At 54.5% G+C, this 12,939-nt stretch overlaps 1 long non-coding RNA gene across 1 annotated transcript; it reads left to right on the top strand.

The window, feature by feature from the left end:
- Window positions 1-119: 119 nt before the first annotated feature.
- On the top strand, window positions 120-11,419 carry LOC102899376. Its single transcript, XR_006598494.1, has 4 exons — window positions 120-826; window positions 8,188-8,451; window positions 9,614-9,802; window positions 10,208-11,419. It is a non-coding gene; the product is annotated as an uncharacterized LOC102899376 (long non-coding RNA).
- The last annotated feature ends 1,520 nt before the right edge of the window (window positions 11,420-12,939 follow it).

The following is a 12,939-nucleotide window of genomic DNA, read 5'->3' as shown; positions in this document are numbered from 1 at the left end:
AGGGCACCGGGGCAAACGCAGGGGTCATGGAGGGGAAAGAAGGCAGTCCCACTAGGGACCCCAAGCCAAACAGGGTGTTGGGTTTGGGGCTTGGGGGGTGGGGGGTCTCATACTCCAAACTGGGCACTATAGGAGCTGACAATGCCAATGGACACAAAGACCCAAGAGTCTCTGCGAGCGAAGGACCAGAGGACGAGCAGCTGAAGGGGAATTTAACCAAAGGAGCCTGCGGGACGCTGGGCTCTTTGACTCCAGGAAATCTCTAGGGAGCTAGAAACACCCCGCAGCTGGAGGTGAAGGTTCTTACTCCATTTCAAAACTGGATCCCACCTCCCTTTGACTCGAGGTTAGAAGCAGCCAGCAGCAGGGGACGCAGGAAGTCATGAGAACCTCCCGGAAGGAAGGGGGAAGTAGGAGAGAAGTGTGCTCCCGGGACACAGCGGTCACACTGGGCTGGAGTGCGGCCCCCACCTGCCCAGCCCTCCCAGGGCGGAGTGGCCCCTGAGCCGGAAGCTGCTGGGTAACGTGCGAGCGGGTCGCAGAGGCATGGTGGCCGGCAGGGCGAGGCAGACCCCGGGGGCAGGCCGGGCAGACTCAGCTCCGGCCGGCTGCCCTGGTGGGCGTGCGGGGAGCCTTGCGGACACGGGCAGACAGAGGGCAGAGCCCCCCGCGGCGGTCTCTTCAAAACCTGACCTTCCAGACTCTTCTTGTCTGCTGCGTAGACTCCCCATGTTCGCCCGTGCGCACTGTGCAGACTGTGGAGGAGCTCGTGTGGGGCCTCTTGGCTGCCCTGCAGGCGGATCCCACGAGGAAGGGACAGTGCGAGGTAAGCTGTGTCCCCACGACCCCCGGTGAGATGCTCACGTCCCCAGGCGGGGTACCCCGTGACCTCCCCGTGAGCGGTCACGGCCTTGCAGTAAGACACCAGGCGGGGTAGCCGAGGGATGAGGGAGGGTTCCCGGCTTGCACTGCGGGGAGATGGCCTCAGGCCGGGGGGACGGGCTGCCGGGTTGTTCCTGCCGGACTCGGCCCGCGCCCGGCTGGGCTCGCTCCTCCCCCAACCGCCCTCGCCCCCCTGTGTGGCTCTTCCGGGTTCAATCTCTCACTTCCTTTCATCAGAAAGAAATTCCTTCTCTCTCGCTCGCCCTCTGTGTGGAAAACCCAAGGAAGACCCTGGCCTACCCCGACCGTCGATGACAGGACAGGCCTAGGTCGCGTGGGTGTCATCATCCCGGGGGGTGAGGGGGTCAGGGGCGCCCCCGGGGAGCAGGGGGAGACTTTCCTGGAGGCAAGCACGGGGTGCGGTGCTCAGAAGGGGACCTGGCAGACACGGGGGTTGCCTGCAGAGCAGATCGCTTGTGAAAACGGAAGGGCGGTCAGATGGGGAGATGCAGGGAGACTGAGGCCGGGAGTGGCCCCTGAGGCCTCGACGCCACCTGAGGTCAGGTGGACAGCAGATGTTGGGTGGAATCTGCTTCAGGAGAAAGTTAGGGAAGGGTCCCAGACACCCACGGGGCCTCGGATCCCTCCGCGGTCAGGACCAGAATGAAGAACACAGCCGAGCAGCGGCTCTCGGCACCAGTGAGGGCTGCCAAAGTGGTCACTGGCCTCCTGGAACTTCCTGGACCCTCCGCCTCATGTGCCCCCCCCCAATGTTCACCCACAGCTGCTCCCAGAGGACGGGCCCTGGGTTTCGGGATCTTTGTCCCCTCAGAAGAGGAGGAGCCCAGCAGACTCAGGAGCCCAGCTCGGGGCTGGGCCTCCCTGGCCGTTGGCATATTGTGAAGGGGGTGGGGGTGCCCATCAATCCAGCAGGGCCGTGCAGACCACATCAGTGCCTTAAACTGGGCGGATGAGCATCCCTGAGACCCTCATAGTCACGTCACTTGTCTCTTCTGAGCTGGGAAACTGGGATGGAGTCTGGCGGCGAGGGTCCCAGGGCACCTGCCTCTGGACACCCCCGCGGGGGGTCTCCCGGCTCCTGGCTCTGCCTCCTCGCGGAAACGCAGAAACCACCTAAACAAGCCTGAACCACCAGACGGCACCAATGCTGGACACACGAGGGACACCGGTGCTTTCCGAGGGCAGACGGGGGTGAGGAGGGTTAGCTCCTGCCGTGGGAAAGAGCACACATTCCACGGTGGGCTGAGGGCTGCTGCAGCTGGCCTGGGGGTCTCTCAAGAAGAGACACGGGGATCTGGGTAGGAAGTTCAGCGGCCAGGGCAGTAAGTCCTGTCCCTGAGCGCACGGTGCCATCAGGCAGAAACCTGGCCACTAGAGGACAGAGAAGCCACAGAGCTGCTCGCTAGAGGCAGGCGACCGGAGTGGGGACGGAGCCGAGGACCCTCCTGGTCTCATACGTCCACCACCCCTGATCGGAAACTTGTGCGGGAACGCGGGCTGCGGGGAGAGCCCTGTTGAGTGCATCCCTTCGGGAGCCCCCCCCAGGAGGCAACAAAGGCCCCAGGACGTCGCGTCCTCATCCCGGGACCTGTGAAGATGAACACAGCTGCAAAACCAGCGGCACGGGCCCTCCCCCCAGATTCGACGCTCCGTGCACCGCTGACCTTCCGGATTTTTTCCTCAAAACCCGTCTGCCCTAAAAGGAACCAAGGTTCCTGGACAGTAGCTGATGCCATCCCTTGAGGCAGGAGAAGTCAGGAGGGGTCTGTGCACTGGGTCGAATAGTGTCCCCCCAGAGTTCACGTCCACCTGGGACCCGCGAATGTGACCTCGTTTAGGGTCGCATGTGGTCTTTGCAGAGGCTTAGGATGAAGTCATTGTGGAGTAGCACAGGCCCTAAATCTGATGGCCGGTGTCCCTGGAAGAGGAGGTAAATCGGGGCACAGGCACAAACAGCGGAACGGCCACGAGGACACGGACGCAGAGCCCCAGCCCCTGTGCTGTCACAGGCGGAGAGCGCCAGGAATCGCCCGCAGCCCCAGAAGCGGTGAGGCCAGGGACAGCCTCCCCGTGGGCCTCCAGAGGGGGTGTGGCCCTGCTGCGACCTCAGTCGGGACTCCTGGCCTTCCGGGACCGTGGGGGGCAGACTGCCACGGTGTTCCTGCAGCGGGCTGCCGTGGTTTGTCACGTTTGTTACGGCAGCCACAGGGAGCGGGGACAGGCCGCCACACGCTGTTCCCGTGAGCATCACATACTGAATCTGTGAATCAATTTTTACTTCTTTGGGAAGATCTAATCTAATTAGAACCCACCTTCATTGTTTTAAAAAAATTTTTAGACTTATTTATTTTTGATAGAGACAGAGAACAGTGGGGGAGAGGCAGAGAGAGAGGGAGACACAGAATCCGAAGCAGGCTCCAGGCTCCGAGCTGTCAGCACAGAGCCCGACGTGGGGCTCGAACCTGCAAACTGCGAGATCATGACCCAAGCTGAAATCAGACGCTTAACCAACTGAGCCACCCGGGCGCCCCTACAACCCACCTTTAAGTGCTCAAGAAAAAGTGGTTTCAAAGTCACACTGACTCGGCTGAGCGTTACTAAACAAAGTCCTCATGTTCGTGACCACAGCCTCTGTGTTCACAGAGCCTCTGAGTTTGCAGAAAGAACCAGCAATAATCAGGGTTATGGCGACCCCGTCACGTGACGGACTCGCTCGCTTGTGCCAGAACTAATTTCCAAAACATCCGGGGCACTAGTGTCACAGTTGGGAGGCGGGGCAAAGATGCAGGAGGCCTGGGGTCCACCCTGATTTGCTCCCGGCCCCTGGCAGGGGGAGGGGGGGGACACGGGTAAGTAGGTGGTGGGAACGCAGTTTGGGATGGGCTGAGGGGGGAGGGGACCAGCGGACTGGAGGGCTTCCCACTGCCAGGAGGGTGGATCACGGAAGGCTTTCCAGAGGCAAAGTGGCCGCACCAGCCTCCGGAGGACAGCGGTGGCGGCTCGTATAAGATGGGGCAGGGGCTCGTCCCAGGGAGGGGGGCTTGGAGAAGGCTCTGGAGAGTGGGAGGGAGAGGCAAGCAGGGCAGGTGGGGCCAGAGCGGGATGAGCTGGGATGCCATGCTCTGAACACAGATATTTTTCTTCGGGAACACACAGAGCACTTCCGGTGAAAAAGGGGATGACTCCATCATGGATCTTCTCCCACCCACCCCCACAGCATTCCCGGGAAATCTATGTGTCACACGCACAGACAGGCTGAAGTAGGGAGCCTCCAATCTGCCTGGAGGTCTTCGGGTCCTCATTCAGAACCCGAGCCAAGCTGGCCCCCGTCTCGAGCCTGAACGCTCACTGTGCTTTTTCTAGGCGTTTTTCATGCTGCCTTTGTGACCAACTGCATCCTTTTATATGCTGCTTACAAATGCCTGTATATTCACAAAATAATGTACTGCGTATCGCCAGACTCCACATCCAATAAGAGACTTGAGAAGGTGCTAGGAAGCCTTGAGGAGGTGCTAAGTAGCCTTGAAGAGGTGCTAAGAGTTTTGAGAAAGTGCTAAGGAGCTTTGAGGAAGTGCTAACAGCCTTGAGGAGGTGCTAAGGAGTCTTGGGGGAGTGCTAAGAGCCTTGAGGAAGAGCTAAGAAGCCTTGAGGAGGTGCTAACGAGTCTTGGGGAGGTGCTAAGTAGCCTTGAGGAGGTGCTAAGGAGACTTCAGGTGCTAAGAGCCTTGAGGTGGCGCTAAGGAGCCTTGAAGAGGTGCTAAGAGCCTTGAGGGAGTGCTAAGGAGCTTTGAAGAAGTGCTAACAGCCTTGAGGGGGTGCTAAGGAGTCTTGGGGGAGTGCTAAGAGCCTTGAGGAGGAGCTAAGAAGCCTTGAGGAGGTGCTAAGGAGTCTTGGGGAGGTGCTAAGTAGCCTTGAGGAGGTGCTAAGAACTCTTGGGGGAGTGCTAAGAGCCTTGAGGAAGTGGTAAGGAGCTTTGAGGAAGTGCTAAGGAGCCGTGAGGAGGTGCTAAGGAGCCTTGAGGAGGTGCTAAGGAGCTTTGAGGAGGTGCTAAGAGCCTTGAGGAGGTGCTAAGGAGCCTTGAGGAGGTGCAAAGGAGCTTTGAGGAGGTGCTAAAAGCCTTGAGGAGGCACTAAGGAGCTTTGAGGAGGTGCTAAGGAACCTTGAGGAGGTGCTAAGGAGCCTTGAGGATGTGCTAAGAGTCTTGAGGAGGTGCTAAGAGCCTTGAGCAGGTGCTAAGAAGTCTTGGGGGAGTGCTAAGAGCCTTGAGGAGGCACTAAGGAGCTTTGAGGAGGTGCTAAGGAGTCTTGTGGAGGTGCTAAGGAGCCTTGAGGAGGTGCTAAGGAGTCTTGGGGAGGTGCTAAGGAGTCTTGTGGAGGTGCTAAGAGCCTTGAGGAGGTGCTAAGGAGACTTGAGGTGCTAAGTAGCCTTGAGGTGGTGCTAAGGAACCTTGAGGAGGGTTAAGAGCCTTGAGGAGGTGCTAAGAGCCTTGAGCAGGTGCTAAGAAGTCTTTGGGGAGTGCTAAGAGCCTTGAGGAGGTGCTAAGGAGCCTTGAGGAGGTACTAAGGAGCCTTGAGGAAGTGCTAAGGAGCCTTGAGGAGGTGCTAAGGAGCCTTGAGGAGGTGCAAAGGAGCTTTGAGGAGGTGCTAAAAGCCTTGAGGAGGCACTAAGGAGCCTCGAGGAGGCGCTAAGGAACCTTGAGGAGGTGCTAAGGAGCCTTGAGCAGGTGCTAAGAAGTCTTTGGGAGTGCTTAGAGCCGTGAGGAGGCACTAAGGAGCCTTGAGGAGGTACTAAGGAGCCTTGAGAAAGTGCTAAGAGCCTTGAGGAGGTGCTAAGAGCCTTGAGGAGGTGCTAAGAGCCTTGAGCAGGTGCTAAAAGCCTTGAGCAGGTGCTAAGAACTCTTGGGGGAGTGCTAAGAGCCTTGAGGTGGCGCTAAGGAGCCTTGAGGTGGCGCTAAGGAGCCTTGAGGAGGTGCTAAGGAGCCTTGAGGAAGTGGTAAGGAGCTTTGAGGAGGTGCTAAGGAGCCGTGAGGAGGTGCTAAGGAGCCTTGAGGAGGTGCAAAGGAGCTTTGAGGAGGTGCTAAGGAGCCTTGAGGAGGTGCAAAGGAGCTTTGAGGAGGTGCTAAAAGCCTTGAGGAGGCACTAAGGAGCCTTGAGGAGGCACTAAGGAACCTTGAGGAGGTGCTAAGGAGCCTTGAGGATGTGCTAAGAGTCTTGAGGAGGTGCTAAGAGCCTTGAGGAGGCGCTAAGAAGTCTTGGGGGAGTGCTAAGAGCCTTGAGGAGGTGCTAAGGAGTCTTGTGGAGGTGCTAAGGAGTCTTGTGGAGGTGCTAAGGAGCCTCGAGGAGGTGCTAAGGAGTCTTGGGGAGGTGCTAAGGAGCCTTGAGGAAGTGCTAAGTAGCCTCGAGGAGGTGCTAAGGAGCCTCGAGGAGGTGCTAAGGAACCTTGAGGAGGTGCTACGAGCCCAACTGGAGTAAATTCCACCTTTTTGGAAGAAAGTGTGAAATGCATTGCACTGAGTCCTGATGACCAGTGTGCCCGGATGCACACACACCAGCCCCACACCCCATCCTGTTCTGATTCCAGACCTCACACGCGAGACTGCCCAGGAGTTCGGCAGGTACGTGTCCTGAAAACCGCCAGCCAGGCCGGTCTTCTGGCTCCTGAACACAGTTTACCCACAAAAATTTCGTTAGTTTCTCCTCGCTCGCCAGGAACAGAAGTTTCATTCCTTCTACTTGGTACAGCGGTGTTTCGTTTGTCTGCTTTAGTGAAAATTCTCAGGGTAAGCTGATTCAAAATAAAACAATCAGCAAGTTTGGGGCGCCTGGGTGGCGCAGTCGGTTAAGCGTCCGACTTCAGCCAGGTCACGATCTCGCGGTCCGGGAGTTCGAGCCCCGCGTCGGGCTCTGGGCTGACAGCTCGGAGCCTGGAGCCTGTTTCCGATTCTGTGTCTCCCTCTCTCTCTGCCCCTCCCCCGTTCATGCTCTGTCTCTCTCTCTGTCCCAAAAATAAATAAACGTTGAAAAAAAAAAACAATCAGCAAGTTCATTTTTTTTTTTTTTTTTAGCCAAACCTAAAGCAGCTTTTCCATAACGGGTTACTTTTACCTGTTAATCTGCAAGTGACCATGATCAGAAAGGAAAGTCCTCTGTCCCACACAGCTGAACTAGAGTGCTTTTATTTTCCTTCAGAGCTGAGACAGCACATTGTCCCTGGGTCACTTTATTATTTTTTTTAATGTTTATTTATTTATTTGGAGAGAGAGAGCACGAGCAGAGGAGGGGCAGAGAGAGAGGGAGAGAAAATCCCAACCAGGCTCTGAGCTGTCAGCACAGAGCCCAGCGTGGGGCTTGAACCTACAAACCATGAGATCATGAGCCAAGCTGAAGTCAGACGCTTAACCGACTGAGCCACCCAGGCACTGTCCCCGGGTCACTTTAAACAGCATTACCAAAATATTGAGGGCCTCAGCAATGCGTGCACGACAGACTTTAGGACTGAAATAATTACGGGTACCAAAACATGATTTTTCATGTCGATCAAATGAAGACACAAGTACATATTGAAACCGTGTACATAAACCCACATCTTGCGATCAGATTTTTCAAGAAGGTATTTCTCCCCTGTGACAGGGGGACTCTCCCCATTAGTATAAAAACCAGCTAACTGCCAATGTCCTGCTCATGTTCAAGGCAGCCTACGAGACAGCAAAATAAACAAGAAATGGGGCATCGTTTTGACTTTGAGATTAAACGATCGTAAGTCTCAGGAGGTGGCTCGCTGTCCTTGGGTCGGTCTCCTCATGGGTTCGCTTTGTAGTGACTAGAACCGTCTTCCTATCTGACCTGGCAAGGTCATGGGTGTTAGAGGTCACGGAGGGTCAGGCTGAGCCGCTGTAATCCCGGAGGAAGGGGAACCCTGGTGCAGGCACAAGTTGAAACCACCTGCGGACGAAAAGAAGCCGGTATCTCTTCATCAGTGGGCCCGAGGGGGCTGCCTGCTGAGCACCCGGCTTTATCTCTGTCCTCCCGGGCCTGTCATAGGGTAGAGCTGGCTCTTGAGATGAGCGAAGGGGGGTGGTCTTGCTTGGGTCCTGGAACTCATGCATTCACGAGCCCCCTGTTCTCCAACCAGTGTTGATCTAACCACCTGTCCCGACCAGGAAGCCTGGGAACAAGGGGGTCTCTTCCTTGACAATTTCTGGATGACTTCGGTTGTCCTAAAGTTTTATGTGTTCCCCATCATCTCGGTCAGTGAATATACTATCAGTTTTTTATGTCTTTTTAGCAAAGAAAGCTATAATTGGGAAGTCACACAGAGCGTTGGGTGTTGAGGGACGATCTGCTTCTGTCCAGGACCATGTTTCCAGCCTCATATCTGAGCTTCAGCCGCCCGGACGCACACTGGGTTTCCTGGTAGCCCATGGAGTACACAATCTTGATGGTGCCATCGGGGTATTCCCTCCTCTTGAAGCAGGACGTTTGAATCTCCCTCTGCCCGTTGCTGAACACAATGGTTCTGTCGCCGTTCCTGACGGGGAAGAGTAGCCTGGTAAGTCAGCCCCCTTGGCGGCCGGAGCTGCCCCTGTGCAGCACGTCGGGGCTGCGTGGGCACGAGCGAGGTCCGGAATCCTCATTCCAGACCTTAGTGAGCGAGGGCGGAGAGCGTGAACAGCCAGAGCAGGGGAGATGCACAGCGGGTTCAAGGTGTTGACAGAAACTCGGTCGGGCTGAGGGCAGGTGAGCTGGCGAATGACAGGGTGGTGGGCCTGCTCACGCAGTCTGAGGTCCTGGGCTGGAAGTTTTACCTTGAAGGAGAGAGGCGGGGACTGAGGGACCATGATGGATAATCGTTCAAGAAGAGTGACCCAGAGCCCACGTAGACTGCCCTATGAGGAAGCTGGGAAAAGTCCATCATGACGTCGGGCCACGGGGAGCCGACCGGGTGCCGACGGCCTCGCGTTTTACCCTCTGCACATCGGGCGTCAGGGAGGAGCGTGCCCTCGGAGCACTTTCTCAGTGTGTCTCCGAGAAGTTGTCCTGCTATCGACTCGGGTTTCTAGACGGGGGCATTCACTGAAGACTCAAAGTATTTTTTCGGTTGCAACTCAAGATGACCAAGGTCAGGGAAGAGAACAAAAACCAGTGTTTTCATTCATGTTCTCCATAGAGGGAAACAGATCAAGGTCATAGACAAAACCTCAGGGTCAGTGACATTATTTTCGATTATTACCCTTACACAAATACTTAGACTTCTACAAAAAGTTGAATTAATCTGAAGAAGTGCTTGACCGTGCGCACCTGTCGTGAAACTGGCCTTTCCACACTGACAGCTGTCCCGTCAGGAAGCACAGTCTCTTCGTGTCCGTCACTCAGACGTTTCACTGTCCCATCCGGAAACACGGCTTCCTTTGAGCCATCAGGGTGGTATTTTTCTGTGGGAAACATGTTTTAAAAATGGCTTTCCCTAGTCTCCCTGCTGTATCTCTCAGCTGCTCGAACATGTTTTACGGCGACCCATCCCATAAAGGATTAGTATTCAAGACTCGATTTTGTATCCTGCTCTACTATTTTTATTTGAATATCTTGTTCCAGACAGATTGACCGTCTTGGGTCTCATTAGAACGTGAAATCTGTATTCTCCCAGCTTTGCTCAGATTATCCCCCCAGCTACATTTTTCCTTTCCTTCCATGTGTTCTCTGGCTCCTTCAAGGTACAAAGTCGTCATCGATCCCAGAGCAGCTTGGGCTTCTGAACGCCTTTGACCCTTAACTGTTGTCAACCTTCACTTCTGGGTTTTCTACAGTGACTCGGGGTGTCAGACCAGGAAATGTGGTAAAGATCCTGACTCCCTCCATAGTGGCCTCCATGGACAACGCTGACTTACAACCTGATGCAAGAGGTAGAACACTTAGGGATGTCTGGTGGGCTCAGTCCGTAGAGCATGCAACTCTCGATCTCAGGGTCATGAGTTCAAGCCCCACTTTGGGCATGAAGCCAAAAAAGAGGGGCGCCTGGGTGGCTCAGTCGGTTAAGCTTCCGACTTCGGCTCAGGTCATGATCTCAGGGTCCACGAGATCAAGCCCTGTGTTGGGCTCTGTGCCAACAGCTCAGAGCCTGGAGATGCTTCGGATTCTGTGTCTCCCTCTCGCTCTGCCCCTCCCCCACTCATGCTCTGTCTCTCTCTCAAAAATAAATAAACATTTAAAAAAAAAGAAAAGATGTTGAATCAAATTTAATTGACCCATTTCTATTTGCGTTCTTAAAATATTCATTTGCTCCTTTTTGTTTTGTCAAATGTTGGCAGTTGCTGGCAGACAAGAGGCAGCCCAAATATATGTGAGAAAAATAAATGTGGTGACAAATCTGACAACCAAAGAAGAATTCTACCATTAAAATAGTTTTTAGCAAAAAACTACAAAAGCTTGTTTTCGTTTGGTAATTGATGGACCGCCCAGAAGAAATTTGGGGGGCTCTTTGGAACAAGACTTTTGAACACCGAATTCACGGACTTCCCGGTACTACTCAATGGACAAGTCTGCTGATTTGTACGGATTTACAAGAACGCGTGTGTAACGCACAAGCACATCTATAAAATGGCAGGAAAACGAGGCCTTCGGCTCTGCTCCCGAAATGCCGATCATGGGTAGCAGTTTTGAAGGTACGGGATGTGCCTCCGAGGACAATAATAGGGCCTAGAATTCCCACGGAGAGAGAATGAAATACGGATCGTCAAAATACCTTTCTCTTTTGGGAGACCTGAATTAACCTCCATCAGTCACCTGAGACGGCACGTGTGAACTAGCAGGTGTAATGTTCCCTTCTCAAAACCTTGCTGAAGGTCCCTGAGGACAGCAATTGCTTTGGGGTCCACCTCTCCGCTCACTTGTCGAGTCAGAGCCTAAAGGACAGGTCGTGACAGTAAAGACCCAACGTGACCCAATGAGATACACGTGAGCGTCGCTGGAAAGCACGTCGAGGAGAACATGAATGCCCCTGGACCGTCCGTGAGGATCTGTTTAACGATGACCTTGACTCTCTCAGCACCCGGCAGGTCAGACGCTCTGGAAACACTGCCACGTATCCAGTAATGCTAAATAAAATAACACGGAAACCCACGTAAACGAGCTCCCACACTCCAGGCAAAGGCCACGCACGCACGGCAGCGGCCGCCGAGAAGCAGACGGAAGGGGAGCCTGAGCACGTGGTCTCCGCATCCCGGGCTCGGCTCCCGGTGGCTCTGCTGGTGATCGGAACTCATCCCTGCTTACAGACGACACACACAGAGGTCGCTCCCCGGACACAAGGATGAACTAGGAAACACCCACCCCGGGCAAGGGGAGCACACCAGGGAAACTGCCCCTCTTCTGAGCTTCCCAAAGAATCTGAGTCCAGATCGCCCCCAGACTAGACACCAGCCTGGAGGAGCCCCTGGAACCTCTGGCAGGAGCAGGCACGGAGCTTTCTGGATTGGCAGCCCCAAGCCGGGCCCCGCCTGGGGATGGCCGCCCAAGGCAAGCGGACACGTGGAACCACAACCATGGAACCGGCCAGGGAGCCGCCGTGGGGAGCAAGAGCCAGCACAGCGGCACCACGGGGGCTCCGAGGCCACCAGCGTGATGTTACCAGAATTGGACCATAAAGCGGAGGTGTGCGGAGTGGTTGAAGAATTACCAGAAGAAGTTGAAAACAGGAGAGAAGTGATATTAGCCAAAAAAGACTAGGTTAATTTGAAAAATACCTAAATGAAGTGAAAAAGATAATCTTTAAAACTAAAGTGAAAAATACGGCGCCTGGGTGGCTCAGTCAGTTAAGCATCCAACTTGAACTTGATTTCAGCTCAGGTCTTGATCTCACCGTTCGTGAGATCAAGCCCGGAGTCGGGCTCTGTGCTGACAGCGTGAAGCCTGCTTGGGATTCTCTCTCTCTCTCTTTCTCTCTCTCTCCCTCTCTGACCCTCCCCTGCTTGTGCTCACTCTCTCTCAAAATAAATAAATAAGCTGAGAAAAAATTAGAGCCAAAAGGTGCAGTAAGTTGGTGTAATATTCAGCTAAAGAGAAAATCGATGAGCTAGGAGATAATTTTAAAGGAATGTAACAAAGATAGGAAAAATATAATGTGACGAGCGACAAGGAGTGTAGGAGGAGGCGGGCTCATACACCCGCAACTGGAGGGAGAGAAACAGGGGAGGAAGGTCATGCTGGTGAGGACAAGAGCTGAGAACTTCCCTGAACGTGTAACAGGGCTGCCGGATCAGATGGACGGCACCCCGTGACGTTTGAGTTTCAGATGACTACTGATGATTTCTAGAGTAAGTGTGCCCACATGCGTATTGCACAGAACATACACCAGCCATTCATCGCTTTCCTGAAATTCAGATTTAACGGGGCCGCCTGCTACGTCAGCAGCGCTGCTCACGGAAGACGGGAGTCGTTCAAACAGAGATGCACGCCGTCCCCCACGCACTGAATGCAAGACCATCTGCAACCAGACCGGTCGTAACGAGCCAGGAGACACAACATTTCCTGAAAGCGGCAAGAAAGAAAAGAATCGCCTTCAAGGGAAGAAGTTAGGTGGAGGCCAGACCTTCCAACAGATGCTACAGGAGGCAGAAAGGAAGCTTCAGCATGCTGAGAAAAATTCGTCTTTGTCCTTTTGCTCAAAATTCTCCAGTGATTTCTCTCCGCACGAACGTCCAGGTTCTCACCGTGTCTCCACACACAAGGTGCAGAGTAACAACACCCCCTCCCTGTGTACCCCCTCCGTTGCCTATCTGCTTACTTTTCTCTGTAGCTTTTAATACGTGTTGGTTTTTATTTACTTATTTCCACCTCTCTGTTGTCTGATCCCAGGAGTTGCGCACGACCCCGTTCTCCCTCGAGCCTTGTGTTGATGCTCTTAGGGCTCTGCTTCCTCTGGGGCCGGAGCCCCTCTCTCCTTCCTCATGCTTCTTCCTTGACCAGTGTAACCAGCTTCTTTGTGTTTAGTATTTATTTCAAATTACTGATGTTTGCCTTCGTTGATGCTTTGTACGATAGC

Source organism: Felis catus, chromosome B2, assembly GCF_018350175.1.
Source record: "Felis catus isolate Fca126 chromosome B2, F.catus_Fca126_mat1.0, whole genome shotgun sequence".
Lineage (NCBI taxonomy): Eukaryota > Metazoa > Chordata > Mammalia > Carnivora > Felidae > Felis > Felis catus.
Note: the sequence above shows the minus strand (reverse complement) of the source record. Positions and strands in the feature narration are given on the sequence as shown.